Source organism: Schistocerca americana, chromosome 5 (genome assembly GCF_021461395.2).
Source record: "Schistocerca americana isolate TAMUIC-IGC-003095 chromosome 5, iqSchAmer2.1, whole genome shotgun sequence".
In the NCBI taxonomy this organism is placed as follows: domain Eukaryota; kingdom Metazoa; phylum Arthropoda; class Insecta; order Orthoptera; family Acrididae; genus Schistocerca; species Schistocerca americana.
The window spans coordinates 458,770,404-458,794,880 of NC_060123.1; positions in this window are offsets into that span (position 1 = coordinate 458,770,404).

Below are 24,477 nucleotides of genomic sequence, written 5' to 3' on the forward strand. Positions count from 1 at the left end.
AGGTGGGGTTGTTATAAACTGGTGGGAAATTCAACATAGTGCATTGTCATTGTGGTTGACTTGGAATACTAGGACAGGGAAACTGAGACTTAGAATACTGGCACAGTCTTGCTGTGACATCACAATACAAGATGGTAATGCAAGATGGCCAACCTGGAATACTGATGAAATAAATCCAAGACTGAATACTGGGACAGACTGTATGATGCCAGAATCCAAATTCCACAATGTTAGCACTATGACATCTGATTAAGGATGTTTGTGCAGATCCAGCCCTGTGATATGTTTCATGCATTGGGCAAATGATCTTTGTCAGATACGATCAAGATGAGGAAAACCCAAGACTCATCAATGACAGCATCAGTGACACACAGTGCGCCAGACCTCCACTCATTATCCTACTCCTGGCATCATTAGGGCTAGACATGGCCCTTATACCAGCAGGCAGAGGAGGCAAAGACTAGTTGCAGTTATGACTGAATGATCCACATCAGACCAACGGCTGCAGTGGAATACTCCTTAGTGTAGGTGATGGTCAACGGCAGGTACTGCATGGCTGGACCAGCCTTTACTTATGGTAGACGCAGGCATCAAGGGAACAAGCTAACCCAGCATTCCAATGTGGCAGACTGCTTGCACCATTTCATATCAGTAGTAGTGTGGCACTGCCAGCAAGATTTGAAGGCTCTCCTTGTTAGAGGTTTGAGGCCGGCTAGAGAAAGATGCTGGCACACCCATACTAATTTCGTCCACAGAGAGTACTTGAAGTAGCATCTAAATTGACATCATTACAATATAAACTCAAAGGCAGAAATACACGAGGAGAATTGTCCCATTTAAAGATTTTTCATGTATGACACTCTTATGTTGCTGTAAGATGCTGAATGTGGGATCACAATTGGTGCAAGACAGACAGGACATTGCACAAGAGTTCGCATTTCCAGAGTCAACAGAGTCTAGAATGAATCTTCCAATATCTATAAATCCCCACACAGGATGAGCAGAAATGTTTGACAGACAGTCATCATGTCTCTCCTACAGAGCGATACTGGACGATCGCCGTAGATTTGAATGTGGAGCGTCAGGAATACACAGGACCAAATGCACCATTTAGGTTCCAGTAGCTGACAACCAGTGGCTCACTTAACTTTTGGCCACTTGGTGTAGAATCCACAGAACAAATGGAGACACAAAAAGCACAGAATCCACTCCTGTACCACCAGTGAGTGTGTCAACAATAGATTAGTTCTCGACAGCAGCAGAGGACATTACTCTCCTCCATCTAACATTTACGTCGAAAATTTCTTCCTGAGAGTACTTGACATTGTAAGGGACTGATGACACTGTTGTTTGGTCCGTTTCTCTCCAAACCAACCAAATTGACATTGTCGTCCTGTTCCACTAACGATCTGTGTGAATATCACCATTTGAAATGCATTGTAGAATGTTCTGGTGTTCCAGCCCATGACATCCGGTGTGAATCGACCTTTACTCACACTAGTTTGTCCATTGTACATTCTCTGGCCAATGGCATGTGGCTTTACAAGATTCATGGATTGCTAAAAGCTGCTTGGTACCACCTTTTGTATCCATCAAACAACATTAACACATTGCCATCTGGATTTCCACGTTTGGTTGCCAGGTGCAGGTTCCCATCGACTAGTGTCCACCCAGCTGCTGTTTTTGTATAGGGATGGACGTTTCCTGTGTCCAAGAGTAAAGAGTGCAAAAAACAGCTTAGCCCCTATCTGCACAGACAGCTCAGTATGAGGGGGGACAACAGTAGTGGTGTGGGCTCCGCTGCAGGCGATCACTGTGCTGCAGGGGAGGTGCCGTTCGACAGCTGAAGCCTGTGCACAAATGTATATGTCCCACTAGCGAGTCTGCAGGCAATGGTATTAATGTGTTATGTAAGTAACACCAACAATTCGACGAATATGAAAGTTCAAAGTAAATAGTTTTTCACTAGAAAAAAAGGAGTCAACTGAATCATAAGAAGACTGACGACACCTTTCCAAAAGAACATCACATATAACAAAACAGGGGGGGGGGGAGGCGGGGGGGGGGGGGGGGGGGGAATGCAGTGTAGCTGACAATGTCATGTGTCACAACACTGACGGTGTAAATTAAGGAACTTATGTCACTTATGTGTCAGTTGCCCGTTGATCTCATCGGCAATACAGCCTAAAAATAAAATTTTCTTCCTTTTCCTCTGCGTCCTTCTGAAGTAGTGAAGTACTTGTAGCAACGTTTTATTCTTTCTATTGTGCGACTGTAATAGGTATTGGTTCCTGCAAGCACAGTTTTTAATGAGGCTTTTGCTTCCTCGTTTGTCCCTTCTGACAAAAATTGAATGGCATTGTATGTAATCAACCACACATGCCAGGTTATGAAGAACTTCCGCGGCACCTATGGTGCGTGAAGGCTCTGATGCCATGCTATGCAGCAAAGAAATAGCAACGAGAACGCTCAAGGTGCACAGGTCGGTAGGCGATAGCCAACGGAGGCGGTCGCGCCTTCGGGTCAACGGGTAGGACTTGCCCAGAGCTCATGATGAAAAAGCCGGCCGGAGTGGCCGAGCGGTTAAAGGCGCTACAGTCTGGAACCGCACGACCGCTACGGTCGCAGGTTCGAATCCTGCCTCGGGCATGGATGTGTGTGATGTCCTTAGGTTAGTTAGGTTTAAGTAGTTCTAAGTTCTAGGGGAGTTATGACCACAGCAGTTGAGTCCCATAGTGCTCCGAGCCATTTGAACCATTTCATGATGAGAAAACGTTTCTGTGTCAGTGAGACACTAATCGAATTTCGTGCGAACTGTAAGAACTTAAAAGTCCCCTGTTGAGTCGCCTACCAAAAAGAAATAACGGCAAGTGCTGGGAAAGACCTCTTCTTCACTTAGTTTTTTGTCTTCTGCCGTTGTCGGATGTCGTTGTGAAACTGAATCACATACTGTCCCTATACCTGTGACTGGAATCAAATCACACATAAATAGTTCGCATTCCGGTTACGGAAAGTATCGAACAGCTACAGACGACAAAATGCATTCTAGTGAGCATAAGGTGTCTCTTGTTAGTGGCGTATAGAGACACTTGTTTTCGAAATATGTGTTAGTATTTCTGTATTGCATTATGAGTGTAGTGGTGCGATTACATAAGATAACACCAACAGCTCCTTAGTTACACCTTATATTTTAGCACATATACCGACCATTCTACATCTACGGCTACATCTACATGGTTACTCTGCAATTCACTACTTCTTACCATTCCACTCTCGAATGGCGCGTGGGAAACAGGAACACCTAAATCTTTCCGTTCGAGCTCTGATTTCTCTTATTTTATTGTGATGATCATTTCTCCGTACGTAGGTTAGAGTAAGCAAAATATTTTCGCATTCGGAAGAGAAAGCTGGTGATTGAAATTCCGTAAATAGATCTCGCCGCAAAAAAAACTGCCTTTGTTTCAGTGACTGCCACCCAAACTAGCGTATCATATCAGTGACACTCTCACCCCTAATGCGCGATAACACGAAACGAGCTGCCCTTCTTTGCACTTTTTCGATGTCCTCCCTCAATCCTAGCTGGTAAGGATCCCATACCGAGCAGTAGATATTATTGTTCCAAGGTAGATTATCATAACCTCATGACGCGCTAGAGTATGCTAAATGCACGATTACTGTCCAAACTTTCACTCTCTATCTGTATATTTAATGACTGCAAATAATGCATTTGTTTCCCTTCTACCCGCATTATGCTTCAAGTGAGCCTCATAAGACAATTAAGTATCACCATCCACAATATTACGGTATAAATGATGTGTCCACACTCTTCGACAGCCTGGCAACTACAATTTTCGCAGACTGACTCAAATTCCTCACACCTTAAACGCGGCCATAACGTACCTGTTGTGGTGCTTCGAAGAGGTTTTCCCACAGTTAATGGAATACGTGGTAGGGATTATGTGGAGCGAGCGCAGCAGCTAGATGCGACATCGACCCTGTGACCGGTCAGTAGCTCGCCACTGCCTTAACTTACTCTGTTGTCATTGCGTATTTTGCTGTATACAAGGTTGTTCACGTGAGTGTGGGTTTTTATCGTTGATTGACAGTTAATGGAAGAGTTTCGCCACAGCCATCACATCACATCACGAGAACCAAAACTCTCCAACCCAGCTCCATTAGAAGCCATAAGTTCTTACAACAGCAACAGTCAACCTACCGTTACCATGACTGAAAGTATCTTTATTACTAATACCAAAATTAAATACACAGCCTACAAAAACAAAGGATAAGAAAAGACAGAGGTAGAGGCAAATCCTTTCCATTTAGTTTCCTCGAAACCGACACCAGCGCCACTTGTAACTCCAATATTCACAATACTCTTGAAAACCGGCAGTGCCCCTCGACGTATGTAACGTCCTCTCCCGTAGCATGGCATCTCAGTGGCTCCGTTCAATGCAGTTGCCTGTGAAGCAGCCCGATCCAGACTGGCAGTGCGACCGGAATTGGTCGCGCTTATACAGGGTGTTACAAAAAGGTACGGCCAAACTTTCAGGAAACATTCCTCACACACAAATAAAGAAAAGATGTTATGCGGACATGTGTCCGGAAACGCTTAATTTCCATGTTAGAGCTCATTTTAGTTTCGTCAGTATGTACTGTACTTCCTCGATTCACCGCCAGTTGGCCAAATTGAAGAAAGGTAATGTTGACTTCGGTGCTTGTGTTGATATGCGACTCATTGCTCTACAGTATTAGCATCAAGCACATCAGTACGTAGCATCAACAGGTTAGTGTTCATCACGAACGTGGTTTTGCAGTCAGTGCAATGTTTACAAATGCGGAGTTGGCAGATGCCCATTTGATGTATGGATTAGCACGGGGCAATAGCCGTGGCGCGGTACGTTTGTATCGAGACAGATTTCCAGAACGAGGGTGTCCCGACAGGAAGACGTTTGAAGCAATTGATCGGCGTCTTAGGGAGCACGGAACATTCCAGCTTATGACTCGCGACTGGGGAAGACCTATAACGACGAGGACACCTGCAATGGACGAGGCAATTCTTCGTGCAGTTGACGATAACCCTAATGTCAGCGTCAGAGAAGTTGCTGCTGTACAAGGTAACGTCGACCACGTCACTGTATGGAGAGTGCCACGGGAGAACCAGTTGTTTCCGTACCATGTACAGCGTGTGCAGGCACTATCAGCATCTGATTGGCCTCCACGGGTACACTTCTGCGAATGGTTCATCCAACAATGTGGCTCAGTCATCATTTCAGGGCAAATGTTGTCTTTACGGGTGAGGCTTCATTCCAACGTGATCAAATTGTAAATTTTCACAATCAACATGTGTGGGCTGACGAGAATCCCGACGCAATTGTGCAATCACGTCATCAACACAGATTTTCTGTGAACGTTTGGCCAGGCATTGTTGGTGATGTCTTGATTGGGACCCATGTTCTTCCGCCTACGCTCAATGGAGCACGTTATCATGATTTCATATGGGATACTCTACCTGTGCTGCTAGAACATGTGCCTTTACAAGTACGACACAACATGTGGTTCATGCACGATGGAGCTCCTGCACATTTCAGTCGAAGTGTTCGTACGCTTCTCAACAACAGATTCGGTGACCAATGGATTGGTAGAGGCGGACCAATTCCATGGCCTCCACGCTCTCCTGACCTCAACCCTCTTGACTTTCATTTATGGGGGCTTTTAAAAGCTCTTGTCTACGCAACCCCAGTACCAAATGTAGAGACTCTTCGTGCTCGTATTGTGGACGGCTGTGATACAATACGCCATTCTCCAGGGCTGCATCAGCGCATCAGGGATTCCATGCGACGGAGGGTGGATGCATGTATCCTCGCTAACGGAGGACATTTTGAACATTTCCTGTAACAAAGTGTTTGAAGTCACGCTGGTACATTCTGTTGCTGTGTGTTTCCATTCCATGATTAATGTGATTTGAAGAGAAGTAATAAAATGAGCTCTAACATGGAAAGTAAGCGTTTCCGGACACATGTCCACGTAACATATTTTCTTTCTTTGTGTTTGAGGAATGTTTCCTGAAAGTTTGGCCATACCTGTTTGTAACACCCTGTATAAACATTGAGGCTCTACAAAATCACACGAGCAGCTGCACTGAATGTCGTTGTTAGCAGTGATAAGAACTTCTGGTTTCATAAATTTGCCTGACATCCACATTTTGGTGAGGTTGCGATCATTACCTATTGGGCTTAGGTTTTTTTTCATTGCTGGCGATAATATGTTTGACTAGATGTGGCAGGCACATTTACCAAAAAAAATGGTTCAAATGGCTCTGAGCACTATGGGACTTAACTGCTGAGGTCATTAGTCCCCTAGAACTTAGAACTAGTTAAACCTAACTAACCTAAGGACATCACAAACACCCATGCCCGAGGCAGGATTCGAACCTGCGACCGTAGCAGTCTTGCGGTTCCAGACTGCAGCGCCTTTAACCGCACGGCTACTTCGGCCGGCTCACATTTACCAAACTGGAACTTATTATCGCTTCTGATAATGACATCCACTGCAGCTGCTCATGTGATTTTGTAGAACCTCAATGGCTTTAAATAAAATCCTGCTCATATACAAAGTCGTAGACCATCCTATGAAATTGTCTTGTGATTTAGGAGGCTTCCTTTTCAGGGTAGAATCAATATGTTGAATAGATGATGTCTATGATATCGCGCCACCGCATGTAAGGTGTGGAGTCAGTGGGTGGGGATTTCGCTCATAGTTGCTGATCTGTGTCACCTGCCACATCTCTAGTTTTACTAGAGGTGGCAGACAGATATTTCGTTTTTTAGGGTCTGGAACGGGTTTAATACCTGATGCATGTCTACCGATACGTCCCTATAGTGCGTTTAAAATTAGTTCTGACTTTTGACGTTTGTCTGACCAGAGAGGAACGTGACGCCGTTGCCCAGATAACACCAATGGCGAGCCGGTGTTCCCTACCACGCCGACAGCGGTTTGGCTGGTAAAGCGCCCCTGTTGCCACAACATGAATAAACAGTGCCACGTGGCGTAGCGTATTAGATGCGTCAACGTTCGCCAGCTCTCGTTGTAAATTCTTATTTTGTCGCATTTAAGTGGTCTGTAGTCGTCAGGTATTGTGAAGATATGTTTAGTGTTTGCTTTGCATTAGTACGGAATAAGAGATCTGCAATAAAACTGTCGTCCAGGATCACCGTTCACCAGCTGGGAAGATAACGTTGTGCTGCAAAACATTCCTCAGAATTCGACAATAGCAATGGATAAAACGCCACACCTGTCTGTTGTAATGCATAAATCTCCAACAATGTAGTGGAGGAAATCGGATGTTTTGCTCAGGGTACAAAGAAACGTTGCATGAGATAAAAGTTGAACCTAGTATGTATAAGGCGAAGTTAATGGAACTTTTAGTGCTGTATAAGACAAAACTTCACGCTACCAGGTCGACGAACTGGCTAACCATAAAGGGCATAGTTTAATCACGCTTCCCCCGTATCGTGTTCATTTAAATCCGACAGAGTATATGGGCGCAGGTGAAAAGTAATGTGCGAAAAGCAACAAGAAGTCTACGCTCACTAATGAGGGCAAAACAAGCAGCCGAAAATGGATATGTAACTTCTCTTGTTGCCATGTTGAAATCTGCTGACGAATTAAAGTATAAGATGTGCGAGAATAAGGGTTTATTGTAGAACAGTTTTTTTTTTAAATCGTTTGACAAAGATCGCTGATCAGCCGGCTTGCACGACTAGCTGTCCAAGCAGTGAAGCGAGCCTGCCAGGCTCCGCGCCGAGTAGGCCTGGCATCATTCTGTGGCCACCTGCTGACGTGCCCAGCAATCGCTGGCAACTACGCTTCCCTCCACTCGCTCCGTACTGAACTGGCAAAAGTCGCAACACACTTTAAACACTTTGCAAAAACGGACATAATGTCTGATTGGGATAACAGCAATCAGTCATTTTATAATGTTACTTATAATCAGTCTTGATTGCAAAATTTTTTTATTCGTATGACCGGTTTCGGTTCATTCAGAACCATCTTCAGATCTGTAACAATAATGATACTAATTTACTATTTTCCGGAAGCAAATCTTTTTCATCCTATTTAATCAACATCAAATGTACCAGAACGTACCTAATATATCAGTTACAGGAGTAACCCGTCCAAATCCAGCAAATTTCACATGCTGCGTCACATAAAATTGGTTGGCAGAGTGCACGTCATTTATATTAATTATAACACTATTACCGAGAGGTGGCGTCTGGTACATTTGTTACATTCCATTTGCACATACTATATTCAGTAGATTTTTTATTAAAATATACTTAATTAAAATACGTAGATGTCAAGGTTAAAATCTGTACTTGTCAAAATTAAAACACAGTAAAATTATCATTTTTATACGATCTAAAAAACATAGGGCGATTTATATATCTATGGTGCTGGTGTGGACTTGTTTTCCTCTACGGTCTGCTTCCGTGCTCACCGCCATTTCGGTGTTGTGCCGTTATAAATTAGATAAAGAGCTAAATAACAGATTGAAGGCGGCATATACATATCGTCGGACTTTCATCATTAGCAACAGCTACGAATTTGCCGAGCAAATTAAAGACGTACTTATACCTCAGAATGCGTCACTAGCTTCAGTGGATATCACCAATCTGTACACAAACATTCCCGTAAAAGAAACGATTGAGATCATTAAGAACAATCGCCTCGCTCATGGTAAATTGGCACTGGGGGAAGTGATTGAACTAGTGGAAATGTTGGAACAAGTCTTGTCGTTCAATTACTTTACTTTCAATGGTAAAATTTATCAACAGAAAGACGGGCTGGCAATGGGGAACAGTTTAGCTGGGACGGTGGCTGACATTTTTGTAAATCACTTAGAAAACAAATTCTTTCATGAAAATCCTAATATCGCTGAAAACATTGAATATTACAGGAGATATGTTGACGACTCCATTTTATTATACAAAGGAGATAAAAATGATATCGAAAACTTAGCACAAAAAATGAGCTCTCAACACCTGAAAATAGATTCACCATGGAATTTGAAGAAGACAACCGTATAGATTACTTAGATTTAACACTAATAAAGAAAGATGGGAAGCATGAATTTAGCATATTCAGAAAACCTACGTGTACAGATTTAGTTATCAATGAGCGCTCTTGTCACCGATCACGATACAAATGGGCATATTTTACTTCGATGGTATACAGGCTACTAAGATTGCCACTAAGCCACCAGGAAGTAGAAAAGGAGCTAAGTATTTTAAAACAAGTGGCCGTAGCGAATTGATATACGTGTAAGCAGGTGATGAATATTTATAGGAAGATAAAGAAGACGCAAATGAAACAAATAGAAGGAAGTCAAGTCGCAGTTAAGAGGAACAACAAGAAAAAATATGTGGCTCTCACTTACAATGGAAGAATTACAGATAAAATTGAAAGATGCTTTAGTAAATCCGACGTTAAAATAGGGTTCCGAACAAATAACACGTTAAAATTGAAGCTCCGGCACAGAATATGTTATAGTAGGAACAAATTTCAGGATTCAGGTGTATATAAGATCAAATGTAATGACTGCTGTAAACAATATATAGGGCAGACTGGTAGGTACTTTGAAACCAGATTCAGGGAGCACACCTACTCTCAAAACAGAACAGCTTTTGGGGCGCATATGGCTGCGTTAAAGCACTCAGTCACGGACATTGAACACAATTTAGACATCCTGCATAGAGCTCATAAGGGACGGTTTCTTAACATTTCGGAAGAAATTGAAATATACACCCACAAAAATAAAGATCCGGATTTAATCCTCAACGAGCAAATCGAATTCAATCATAACGCCTATTTTAGCATTTATGACGACTTACTAAGATGACAACTGTTGCGTGTGGAGATCCAGGCCGAGGAATGAGAGGTGGTGCGTGGTGGAGAAGCCGGAAGACGCGTGCAGCGCCTGGCGTTGCTGACGGGGCCCTCCTGCGCGGCCCTATTGGCCACGGCGATGGACATAGACGACTGAGCGGATCGCGACACAACACTGAAATGGCGGCAACCACGGAAGCAGACCGTAGAGGAAAACAAGTCCACACCAGCACCATAGATATATAAATCGCCCTATGTTTTTTAGATCGTATAAAAATTATAATTTTACTATTTTTTAATTTTGACAAGTACAGATTTTAACCTTGACATCTACGTATTTTAATTAAGTATTTTTCAATAAAAAAATCTACTGAATATAGTACGTGCAAATGGAATGTAACAGATGTACCAGACGCCACCTCTCGGTAATAGTGTTATAATTAATATAAATGACGTGCACTCTGCCAACCAATTTTATGTGACGCAGCATGTGAAATTTGCTGGATTTGGACGGGTTACTCCTGTAACTGATATATTAGGTACGTTCTGGTACATTTGATGTTGATTAAATAGGATGAAAAAGATTTGCTTCCGGAAAATAGTAAATTAGTATCATTATTGTTACAGATCTGAAGATGGTTCTGAATGAACCGAAACCGGTCATACGAATAAAAAAAATTTTGCAATCAAGACTGATATTTGAAACACGCTATAGTATCGACGTACATCAGAGAGGTTTGCCCGACCGGCTATGAAACCGGCCATAAGGATAACATCCGTGAGTGAAGCGAGCAGTAGTTGGCTAGAGACGGGCAGAGGAAGCAGTCGCCGCGTGCGAGCGACCAGCGGAAAGACCTGCCGATTAGAAGTACAACGCGTTGTCGACTGGAATCTGGTGTGCGAAGCAATAGAGAGGAAGCGGCGGTGGCCGTCACCGGCGTGAAATGCAATTTGGTTGATGCGGCAGGACCATGACGCAATCTGCTACGAGCCGAGGACAGCGCCAGATATAAAGTTATGTATCTTTCACTGTCCAGTTGAAAGCTGGTTTCAAGCTTCAGAGGCTTTTCATGGTTCTTTGTTGCTTTGTCTATTTGATTTTGGTTTAGTGACTGTCAGGGTGTTTAGTGTTGAAAAGTTTTATTTGAACAGCCAGTACAAAACTGTATCGGTTTGTAACTGCCACTGTGTTGCCGCACGTAAATATATTTGAACATTTCTTGCAATTAAAAGAACAGATGTCACAATGTGTTAGTGGCCGAAGATTTCATTTGAGTAGCCAGTATAAGGCTGTATCTATTTTGAGAGTAACTGCCACAGTGTGTTAGCGCACGTCAATACGCTTGAACTTTTGTTTCAAGTTAAAGTATAAATGTCATAGTGTGTTAGTGGCGGAAAAGTTCATTGGAACGGCTAGCACAAACCGTTTCTATTTGTCAGTACTTGTCACTGTGTGTAAGTGCCCTTAAATGCAATTAAATGTGTGTCTCTAGTTACGAAATACGAGCTATCTGTTAGTAGTGGTTAACTTATTTGGTAAGAACTCTATAAAACTGTTACTGCTTTGGTAGTAACTGCCCCAAGCTGTAGCGTTCGTAAACGGAATTGAATTTTGCTTCTTGTCAAAGTATGTCGTACACCGTTAATGGTCGGACAGTTCGCACAAGGCGTATACACCGGATCATTCTGGAAGGCAACTTTTCCAGCGAACTGCTGCCTGAAAGGCTGTTGAAAGTTCAATATATTCTTTTCAAAAAAGAGTAATAGTGCTTTGGGCTAGTGCCCGTAAATTGCATCTTGTGAAAAGTCTTAATATTTTGATGTTTTTAATATTTTAAAGTGTTTAGGCTAATAATCAGCGTATGTTGTTTAACGAAGAGTAATTGCTGCAGTGGGGTAGTCCCTGTATTTCTTACCTGATGTTTAAATAATAATAATAATAATAATAACAACAGCCGGCCGGAGTGGCCGAGTGGTTCTAGGCGCTTCAGTCTGGAACCGCGCGACCGTTACGGTCGCATGCTCGAATCCTGCCTCGGGCATGGATTTGTGTGATGTCCTTAGGTTAGTTAGGTTTAAGTAGTTCTAAGTTCTAGGGGACTCATGACCTCAGCTGTAAGGCCCATAGTGCTCAGAGCCATTTGAACCATTTTTGAATAATAATAATAAGAGTTTGTGGGCTAGTGTCCATAGGTTTATTTATCGTTCAGTATATATTAATTTTAACAAAAGTAATTGCTGCAGTGGACTAGTCCCCGTAAATTTCACTTTAGGTGAAGTTTAAAATAATTGTTGCTCAGAGACAAATTTTTTGTAACTTCGTTTGTTAATAAATTGTTGTTCTAAATTCCAGTGGCTTTCACTCTAAGACATTGCGTCCTAGCTTACCACCTCTAAGAAACGTCGGTCTTTTCATCCTTTGTGCAAATGTGGTGTCAGTACCATTTACTTTCAGACTTAGAATTTTCTTCGCTCCCAAGGTGTACATATTTTATTAGACGTCGCAGGCACATTTACCAAACCGGAAATTCTGATCGCTGCTGATAACGACATCCGGTGCAGTTACGTGTGTGATTTTGGTAATCCTCAATGGAATCAAAGTCCTGCTCTTACACACGGTCGTAGACTATCCCATAAAATTGCCTCGTGCTTGAGGACGCATCCTTATCAGCGTAGCATCAATATGTGAAATAGATCATGTCTATTGTATCACGCTACCACATCGGGCATGGTCAGTGGATGAGAATTTCGCTCGTAGTTACTAATCCATGTCATCCGCCACGTCTCTAGTTTTACTAGACACGGCAGGCGGAGAGGTTCTGAGAGTATGTTTTTAATCGGTTTCGAAGGAAAATAATGGCATGCTATGCCATCATAAATTACTAACCATTTCAGAGAACGAAAAAAGACCACAGTTAAATTTTGACATTTTTTTCTAAGAACAATAAGCCCAAACACCTAGAGCAAAACAGATAAATACTTGTTAACATGGCGTTACGTTCTCCGTTGCTATTTTTGTGTGTGTCCAATATATTTTCCTTTCGGATTATGAAAGGAATTTCAAAAGCCCACTGTCGAATCTTCCTCTGGAAGCCAATTTCCAGAACTACTTAGGTGATGGTAATGAATCTAGAAATTAGAGAAGTTACCTTAAGGAAATGGAAGACATTTTACAGATCAACATACACACACATCAAAAAAAGGTTTTCATCACCCCAGTTCCCAAAGCTCCTGAAGATAGACGTTGACCGTGGATATTCTATCACAGACACAGTCCCTTTGAACCCTCCAGGTTAGCCGAAAGTGCTAATGCACTGCTTCCTGGACTCGGGTAGGTGCGACGGCCTTGGATCGAGGGCCGGGCCGGTCTGCTGGCCAGCCCAGATGTGGTTTTTAGGCGATTTTCCACATCCCACTAGGTAAATACCGGTCTGGTCCCCACATCCCGCAGGAATTTGAAACACATTCGCATTATTTCATGATTTACGCTAGCCACGGACAGCTGGGGTACACTAATTCCATCCTGTGGGGGGAGGGGTGGCGGCAGGAAGGGCATCCGGCCACCACATCAAAATCAACAAGCCAAATCCGACTGTCACAATGCCGGCCATGCGAAAACTTAGCGACAGAGGCGCAAGCAAAAGAAGAAGAAGTCTCTTTGACTGTTCTGAGATGTCACTAAACGCGCCCAAAGATGTAAACAACATGCATGAGCAGCGCCTATTACACAGAGGGGGTCCGACAGCCAATCAGTTCCAGTCATTCCACCAGGAAGGAGGTACACGGGTCGTGTTGTCTGTAGTTCAACCATGCCTAGACAGTCAATACCACGGTTCGATCGCGTCCCCATTGTTACATTGTGCCAGGAAGGGCTCTCAACAAGGGAAGTGTCCAGGCGTCTCGAAGTAAACCAAAGCGATGTTGTTCGGACGTGGAGGAGATACAGAGAGACAGGAACTGTCCATCACATGCCCCGCTCAGGCCGCCCAAGGGCTACTACTGCAGTGGATGACCACTACCTGCGGAATATGGCTCGGAGGTACCCTGACAGCTATGCCACCATGTTGAATAATCTTTTTCGTGCAGCCACACGACATTGTGCTACGACTCGAACTGTGCGCAATAGGCTGCATGATGCGCAACTTCATTACGGACGTCCATGGCGATGTCCATCTTTGCAACTACGACACCTTGCAGCTTTGTACAGATGGGCCCAACATGCCGAATGGCCCTCAGGATTGGCATCACGTTCCCTTCACCGATGAGTGTCGCATATGCCTTGAACCAGACAATCGTCGGAGAAGTGTTTGGAGGCAACCCGGCCAGGCTGATAGCCTTAGTCACGCTGTCCAGCGAGTGCAGCAAGGTGGCGGTTCCCTGCTGTTTTGGGGTGGCATTATGTGGGGCCGACGTACGCCGCTGGTGGCCATGGAAGGCGCTGTAGCTACTCTACCATACATGAATGCCATCCTCCGACCAATAGTACAACCATATCGGCAGCATTTTGGCAAGGCATTCGTCTTAATGGACGACAATTCGCACCCCCATCATGCACATCTTGTATATGACTTCTTTCAGGATAACGACATCGCTCGACTATAATGGCCAGCATGTTCTCCAGACATGAACCCTATCGAACATGCCTGAGGTAGATTGAAAAGGGGTGTGAGGCGTCTGCGGCTCGTGTTCATGCCGTTATTGCTTGACATCTTGACTTGGCCGTACTGCCGTCTCGTTTCTTATTCGATTTACTGGCATCACTAAGTTGTTGGCTTGCCTGCCCATGAGTGGCAGCAGCAGCGCTTACCGATAAGAGCACAGTCGTACTATCTTTGGAGCTACTGCTAGTATTTCTAGGTTGTCGTGTGTCAGGAGTTCAGTGGGGGACGGCGCAGTAGTGAGGTCCGGACAGCCATGACTCGCTCGACCGTTGCCGCACACATGACTTCAGCGGGGACGACCTTGGTTGGTCGTTCGGTCGGCTGTCTCATCGGCCGACCACTTCCCGGTTCTCTGTGTGTGTAGACTTGTGATTCCTCCTAGTTGTTCCACAGTGTCTGGTTTTAGTATTGTTTGAGTTGTTTGTGGTAGTGTTTTCACGGAACCATATGTAGCTTGTGTGGTTTTGACGAGCAGATATTTTAATGCTGTCTGCACACTGGATTGAGGCAGTTAGTCGGTTGGGACATAGCAGCGAGGAAGTCTCCGCAGCGCCAGGTCAGGCGGGGACTGCTGGTGGCGTGCATGCGAAGCTGGATTTTGAGGCGCTGTCCAACGAGTGCAGCAAGGTGGAAGTTCCCTTCTGTTTTGGGGTGGCATTATGTGGGGCCGACGTACATCGCTGGTGGTCATGGAAGGCGCCGCAACGGCTGTAGGATACGTGAATGCCGTCCTCCGACCGATAGTGCAACCATATCGGCAGCATATTGGCCAGGGATTCGCGACCCCATCGTGCACGTCTTGTGAATGACGTTCTTCAGGATAACGACATCGCTCGACTAGAGTGGCCAGCATGTTCTCCAGACATGAACCGTATCGAACATTTCTGGGATAGACTGACAAGGCCCGTTTATGGACGACGTGACCAACCAACCACTCTAAAGGATCTACGCCGAATTACCATTGAGTAGTGGGACAATCTGGACTAACAGTGCCTTGATGAACTTGTGGATAGTATGCCACGACGAACACAGGCATACATCAATGCAAGAGGACGTGCTGCTGGGTATTAGACGTACCAGTGTGTACAGCAATCTGGACCAACACCTCTGAAGGTCTCGCTGTATGGTGGTACAACATACAATGTGTGGTTTTCGTGAGCAGTAAAAAGGGCGGAAATGAAGTTTATGTTGATCTCTATTCCAATTTTCTGTACAGGTTCCGGAATTCTCAGAACCGAGGTGATGCAAAACTTTTTTTGATGCATGTATTACCAGCCAATGAGACACCTACTGGTACAAAAATATTTACTGTGAAAATAAGGCTCCATGTGACAGCGCGTGTTTGTGTTAACAATTAGAAATTGTGAAAAAATAAATAAAATAACTTTGGTGAAAGAATACAGATTTTCAGTATCATATCTCTCAGTGTAATACTGAGTACTTGAAATAAAACGTCTTCAAAAAATGGTTGAGGGTGCTCTTTCTATCAATAAAATATTACGAAGGAGCAGAGTACTAACTGGTCATCTGATGATATTGCAAGGAGAGCGACCATATATTTTATATCTTACAAAGCGTTACGTTTTTAAATAAAGTGAAATTAACTAATATTTTTTATTTAACTAAAATATGATTTAATAGTAATCATTACAATGATAGAAATAAACAAAACACGAAATATTCCTACTGAGTTAAACATGGCAATGGTTCGCACTACAACTTCTATGCAGTGTGTTGAGGCGAGAGTATCATACCCCTCATTGCTCATTTACACATGATGATGATGATTCCCATACTTCTTTACAGAGCGTAGGGAAGCGACGCGGGAGAACCGCGCCGCCTTACTAGGCAAGGTCCTAGTGGAGGTGGTTTGCCATTACCTTCCTCCGACCGTAATGGGGATGAATGATAATGATGAAGACAACACAATAACACCCAGTCATCTCGAGGCAGGAAAAATTCCTGACCCCGCCGGGACCCCGTGCTCGGGAAGCGAGAACGCTACCGTGAGACCACGAGGGGCGGACTTTACACATGATACCAACAGTTTATTCTAGTAACTGTGGGTTTACCTGTCCATTCACTCTGTTCTAGGTCGATATTAATCAGCGACGGTCTGGAAGAAAAAATACACGAATTTACAAAAAGTAAATATACACTGCCTGACAAAAGAAATTAATCACACAAAAGGGGAGGAAGAAATGGAATGTGGTGTTATTTCAGTGAATGCAGTATCGATTCAGATTTACAAAAAAAATTGGCGGTATGAGTCCGCTCATAATAACGATGTTGCATCCCCTGTGGCCTGAATACTTCCACTGATTCGGCTGGGAGGGTTCTCACAAAGCTGTTGCATCCTCTCCTGTTGCAGGCTGGCCCACACTGTTGTAACTCGTTATTTACACTCAGGATACTGGCACTACGATGGAGTCGACATCCGAACCAGTCCCACACATGTTCTGTCGGGGACAGATCTAGGGATCTTGCTGGCCACGGGAGTATCTCAACATCACACAGACAGTCCACAGAGATACCAGCCTTGTGTGGTTGAATACTGCCCCGTCAAAGTGGCGCCACGATACTGTTGTATGAGAGGTAACACGTGAACACATGATGACTCAGGATGACCTTGATGTACCACTGTGTCAACAAAATTCCCTCAGTCTCTACCAGCCATCTGAGGGCTCCCCACCCCATGAGGCCAAGAGTAACACCACTGTGGGATCTCTCCCCGGGCTGCAGCCACACTCTCCGATGACGGTCATCCAGGGAAGTCTATAACTGCAGTTCATAGCTGAAAACAATTCGGTGTCATTAACCAGCATTTTACGCTTCCAGGTCAGGGCACCTCTCCGAACACAGCCATTTATTTTGCTGTGCTAATGATAGCCCAGGCGTGAGACGGCAAATCCCCAGTTTGGCTCTGACCAATGGTGCGGGGCGCAGATGTGAAAACTGTGATGTGTTCGGTGTTCGGTACGGCAGTTCTCCCATGTGGTGGTCAGATATGGTCAGCTGGAACTTTGACGACAATATGCCAGTCCTCAAGTTCACGTACTGTCCAACATCGGCTTACTATCACATCTTAATGCCCAACAAATGTGGATACTGTATGATTCGGTCAGCCGGCCAAATGGAGACACACAATGAGACCCCTTTCAAACTCTTGTTAAGTGCTAATGACGCTGTCTCACACGACTACGAGGCATCTCTGAGTCGTTCACAGTGAGCACTCAGTATCTGATGCTGTTCACACCTGTTATATACTCTACAAGATGTGGTTATAACACTAAATGCTAACAATTTTAATGCACTTTGGTGGCTGTTCTACCTGTCACAAGGAATTGCAACTATGCTTTGACATCCGACCATATCTTCTGGGTAGTAGTTCACTTTTTTTTTTCAGGCAGCGTATGCAACTCACATCCCATCCGAGGATGCTTCTCCTGACAATGTCAGATAGTGTTTGCTGTAATACAATTCCCAATGCGATTAGGTTATTCTAAAAAGAAGCCTTGTTCCAAAGCGCGACAGGCACATGAATTACATGCTTACTGCGAAAGTAACTGTCAGTAAGAAGAGATGTTACAGTGTGATAATGCATAACTTTGCTTTTGACCAGTTCTTATCTGTAATTCATCTGATAGCGTTCACCTGAATTTAGCTTTCACCGTATTACTCTTTGTGCTTGCCTCAATAACCCACCACAGTGTTGGACGTAGCTTCATTTTCTTAAATACCAGAGAACACCGATTCCGTAAAGTATCGAACTCAGATCTAGAAGGGAGCTTAAAATTTCTGATCGCTTTACAATAGTCAGTGTGTTAAATATTTTTCATTAAGTACGTAAGCGAGAAGAGGTTTGGAAAATGTTTGAAGTTATGTTTAAAGTTTGTTGGAAGCGTGGTACGAAACAATCGATGAGTCTAGTTTGGTTAATTTGCGCTCCGTTTTAAGCAAAGTTAGTTTTTCACGCATCTCATTGTTTATGGCGGCGTATCTCCTGAACTATGGCTCGCACACTCACATGATTTTGCACGTACATTCAGCAGTTTATGTGGATATCGTTTGCAAATTTTGTTATGAATAGAGTTAATAGTAGAGAAGTAACAAATGAAATCATTATTACCGATGCGATTGTTTTACTGCATGAACAGAAAAAACGTAGTCAGCGATAATTTACTTTTCTCTTCAACTTTTTGTGGGGAGTGTGAGAGAGAAAAAGTTTCGTTGAGGTTTCAAATAATGTTTAAGGTTTGTTGCAGCTCACTAAGTGGTCTCATTCTTAAATATTGTATGAATATAATCTGGGTGTTTGCGCGCATTGAGTTATATTGCCTCAAGATACCTACACACAGTTTCTAACTGTGATACTTCCCTTACTGTGATGAACTTTTAACATAAAATTATACTGCTTAATGCGTTGATTATGACAGCACTTTAAATTTTTAAATTCAGCCAATAATTACGTGAAATAATAGAAACCAAATTTTTGATGCCCGCTACAGCAGTTACATTGACAACCTGCAACTAGGACAGCCGTTTAATAATGTAGGTGCCGTACAATACAGACTCCCTCGGTGAGTTGTGTCACATATGTTAGATAAGTTAATATAAATTACAATTCTTCATTACATTCCTATCTTTTCTCTCATTGTAGACATGTAGTCCATTCTACTTCTCACAAACCGGAAACCCACTTAGTCGTTCCTTATTCTTTGTCACCATATTTTTCTATCTGTTACCGATAGTATCTTACATATAATGATTAGTAATGGAAAGCCTCTGTATTTATCACAGTCCCTTTGCTTGCTTACCTTGTTTAAAGGGATTGTTACCGCTGTCTTCCTTTCCATTGGTATATTCGTATGTTCTTCTCTCCTTATAATCTGATGATGTATATTTCATCACGCAATTTTTTCTGCGTCCTTTATCAACTTCTGCTGATATCTGATACTTTCCTGCTGATTTGTGCCTCCTCACTTCTCTTTTCGCTATTTGCATCCCTATTTCTAGCTGAAGCCTATTTTTCCGGAAGTTGTTTCCTGGGTCTTCACAGTTCCGAAATTACTCCTAATTTACGACATTTCTTTCATCAACTATAAATTTCCGTTTTGCATCATTGGGAAATACTGTTTTCCATGGTTTACGAAATCTATTAAGACTAGTATCAGGATGACTGCTTTGAAAATAACGCAGCTCATGTCCTTCGCTGTCGTTGTTCAGATTGAATTTGTGCTCCGCCATTGCAGATGGGGTGATAAGCAATCTTCATTCCTCATGTACGATTTTCCCGACCAATTGATTGCCCATACCTGTCGCACAACTCTCACTTCACGCACTTGTAACAGCACACAAGTACACGCCTAGCGGTTTCATTTATTTCACACATCCTACTACATATATCTTAGCTGACATTGGACAACAGAATCTAAAGTTCCCCTTTCCGTTCGGCTTGTTATATGCAAATATTTTCCTTAGTTTCAAATACAAATAAATGTGACAAGCACATCGTAACAACTATTGAACTCACCCGTTTTGTTTACATTTTAAAAAGGGCCAGATGGAATGATACATTCCTCTGGCACAGGCTCTTCTGAAACCTTACTTCTAATAAAAAGTTTTGAAACAAAATGGTGTTTGGTGCATTTGGTGCAACAGTTCCCGATAAGCAGAATCGAGAAAATTGACTGGCGTCTATCTATGTAAATAAGTGCACGTAGGTTCACGATGTCAAATACTTGCGTATTAACTATGCAGTGCAACCACATACCATGATGTTGATAAAGCAGAGTGCATTTGCATTAAAGCAACTTTTATAAGCAGTACTGACGACTTAAAAATATCTTAACGATACAACAAACGTATATTAATCAGTTCTTTTTCAGCTCTCATGAAATATTTATATCTCCAAAGAGGATTATTTGATTTAGACGTATTTTATCGTTCTTTTTTTTGTTTTCTTTATTTGTCTCGTCATTTTTTTCATCTGCAGAATATGAAATGCGTGGCTGCGAGAATGTTGTGCACATATTGACAATACTACAGAGGCAGATGTTACCTCTGTCGTGTGCGCCTGGCTCCATCACTGCCAGTTCTCTTGTTTATCTTTCACGAAATGCTAAATTGTAATATGGCGCCTGCCATGCCGAAATCCTTACGGGATTAATAAATTACATTTCTTTATATTGAATGAAGTACCGTTCTACTTAAAACAAACATGAATTTGTAACGAAAAAGTTTTGAAAGAAGTATAGAATCTAAAAATAATTAAATATATCTGGCCAACTCAGAATACTTTGGAAAACGAGCAAACAAATATACACAATTTTAAAAAATCGGGCACCCACCAAATAAACATACTACCACTCTCAGATTCAGTGTAAGCGTGTGAGCCGCGTCGATTTTAACGAGTTTTCTCACAAGCAATACTGACGCTGCTTACAACTTGTCAGCAGTTTGGCCTTCCCTCTTGCATGTTAGACCTTTCTTCGATTTCGCCAATGGTAATGGTAAATACGCTGCTGGATCGATTAATGGTAGACTCAATAATATGCAGAAACAAAAAGATTTCATTATTTATTAATTTTAGATGTGTACATCTACATGATTACTCTGCAATTCACGATGAGTGCCTGAAAGAGGGTTAATCGTACCACCTTCAAACTGCTTTCCTATCGTTCCACACTCGAATGACGCGAGGGAAAAACGAGCACTTTAATCTTCCAGTGCGAGTTCGATTTCTCTTCTTTTATCATGATTATCAATTCACCCTAAGTAGATGGGCGCTAACAGAAGATTTTCGCATTCGTATGACAAAACTTGTTAATTGGAATTTTGATGAGAAGATCCTGTCGCAACGTAAAACGCCAATGTTTTAATGACTGTCACCCCAATTCAGGTACCATGTCCGTGACACTCTCTCCCCTGTTTCGCGACGAGACAAAACGAGCTGCCCTTCTTTGAACTTCATTCGATATCCTCCGTCAGTCCCAACTGATGCGAATCCCACGCCGCACAGCAGTACTCCAGAAGAGGGCGGACCAGCGTGGTGTAAGCAGTTTCTAAGTCTTCTGCCAATAAATCGCAGTCTTTGGTTAGCTTTACCCCAACATTATGTATATGATCGTTCTAATTTAAATTATTCGTGATTGTAACCCTGAGTATTCAGTTGAATTTACAGATTTGTGATTTACAGTGTAACCGAAATTTCGAGGATTTCTTTTAGAACTCATGTGGATGACTTCACACTTATTATTATTTAGAGTCAATTGCAATTTTTCGCACTATACATATATCTTGTTTCAATCATTTTGCAATTGATTTTGATCATCTGATGACTTTACAAGGCGGGAAATGGCTGCATCATCAGCAAACAGTGTAAGAGGGCTGCTCAGATTGTTTCCTGTGTCATTCATATAGGTCAGAAACAGCAGAGGGCCCATAACACTTCCTTGGGGAACATCAGATATAACTTCTGTTTCACTCTATGACTTTCCGTCTGTTACTACGATCTGTGACCTGTCTGACAGGAAATCACGAATCCAGTCACACAACCGAGACGATACTCCATAGCCATGCACTTTTATTAGAGAACGCGTTTGAGTAAAGGTGTCAAAGGCATTCCGGAAATCTACAAATATGGAATCAGTTTGACATCTCCTGTCGATAGCCTCATTACCTCATGAGAATAAAGGCCTAGTTGTGTTTCACAAGGACGACATTTTCTGTATCCGAGCTATTTGCCAATAAATCGTTTTCTTCGAAGTAAAACATAATGTTCGAGCCCAGGATATGTCCAAAATCGTACTGCAAATCGACTTTAGTGATATTGGTCAGTAATTCAGCGCTTATTTTTATTTGCTTTCTTGGGTATAGTTGGCTCCAGTCTTTACGTTCGGATATTTCAAAGACAGGGTGGTTGTATGTGATGGCTAAGTATGGAGATATTGTATCTGCAAACACTGAAAGGAACTTGAAGGAACCTGTTTGGTATACAGTCTGGACCGAAGGCCTTACCTGTATTGATTTAAGCTGCTTCGCCACAACGAGGATATCTGCTCCTAAGTTACTCATGTTGGCAGTTGGTCTAGATTCCGTTTCTGAAATATTTACTTCGTCTCCTTAGATAAAGGAGTTTCAGAACGCCGTGTTCAGTACATCTGCTTTAGCGGCACTGTCATCAGAGACATCACCTTTGCTATCGCACGGTGAAGGTATTTATTACTTTTTGCTGCTGGTTTACCTTATATATGACCAGAGTCTCTCTGAAATTTCTGTCAGAGTGCGAGACAAAGTTTCCTTACGGAAACTGTTAAAAATATCTCGCATTGAAGCTCCCGCTAAATTTCGAGCTTCTGTGAAACATGTCCAATCTTGAGGGTTTTGTTTTCTTTTAAATTTGCCACGCAGTTTTCGTTGCTTCTGCAACCGTGTTCTGAGCCGTTTTGTGTACCATGAGGGATCAGAATCATCTCTTATTAATTTTTGTAGTATATACACTGAAAAGAAACTGGTACACCTGCCCAATATCGCGAGCACACAGAAGTGCCGCAACACGACGTGGCATGGACTCGACTAATGTCTGAAATACTACTGAAACTTCCACGGTTGTCCATGAATCCATAAGTGTACGAGGGAGTGGAGATCTCTTGTGAACAGTACATTGCAAGCCATACAGGTATACTCAATAATGTTCATATCTGAGGAATCTGGTGGCCAGCGGAAGTGTTTAAACTCAGAAGAGTATTCCTAGAGCCAATCTGTAACAATTCCGGACGTGTGGAGAGTCGCATTGTCCTGGTGGAATTACCCAAGTCCGGCGGGATGCACAATGGAAATGAATGGCTGCAGGTGACCAGACAGGATGCTTACGTACGTGTCGCCTGCAGATTCGTATCTAGACGTATCAGGGTTCCCATATCACTCCAACTGCATATGCCCCACACCATTACAGAGCCTCCACCAGCTTGAACAGTCCCCTACTGACGTACACGATCCATGGATTCATGAGGTCGTCTCCATCCCTGTACACGTCCATCCGCTCGATACAATTTGAAACGAGCCTCGTCCGACCAAGCAACATGTTTCCAGTCATCAACAGTCCAATGCCGATGTTGACGGGACCAGGCGAGGCGTAAAGCTTTGTGTCGTGCAATCATCAAGGGCACACGAGTGGACCTTCGGCTCCGAAAGCCCATGTCGATGACGTTTCGTTGAATGGTTCGCACACTGACACTTGTTGATGACCCAGTACTGAAAACTGCAGCAATTTGTGGATGGGTTGCACTTCTGTCACGTTGAACGATTCTCTTCAGTCGTCGTTGATCAGTTTCTTGCAGGATCTTTTTCTGGTCACCGCAGTGTCGGAGATTTGATGTTTTACCGGATTCCTGATATTCACAATACACTCGTGAAATGGTCGTATGGGAAAATCCCCACTTCATCGCTCCCTCGGAGATGCTGTGTTCCATCGCTCGTGTGCCGTCTATAACACCACGTTCAAAGTCACTTAAATCTCGATAACCACTTGTTGTCTTACATAGGCGTTCCCGGCCGCAGCGCCGTATTCTGCCTGTTTACATGTCTCTGTATTTGAACCGGCCGGTGGGGCCGTGCGGTTCTAGGCGCTGCAGTCTGGAGCCGAACGACCGCTACGGTCGCAGGTTAGAATCCTGCCTCGGGCACGGATGTGTGTGATGTCCTTAAGTTAGTTAGGTTTAATTAGTTCTAAGTTCTAGGCGATTGATGACCTCAGAAATTGAGTCGCATAGTGCGCAGAGCCATTTGAACCATTTTTTTCTGTATTTGAATACGCATGCCTTCACCAGTTTCTTTGTCTCTTCAGTGTATATATCCCACATTCATATGCAGAGAAAGTTCCAAATAAGATCAGTAACTTTAAATATCTGACTATTATTTACATTCA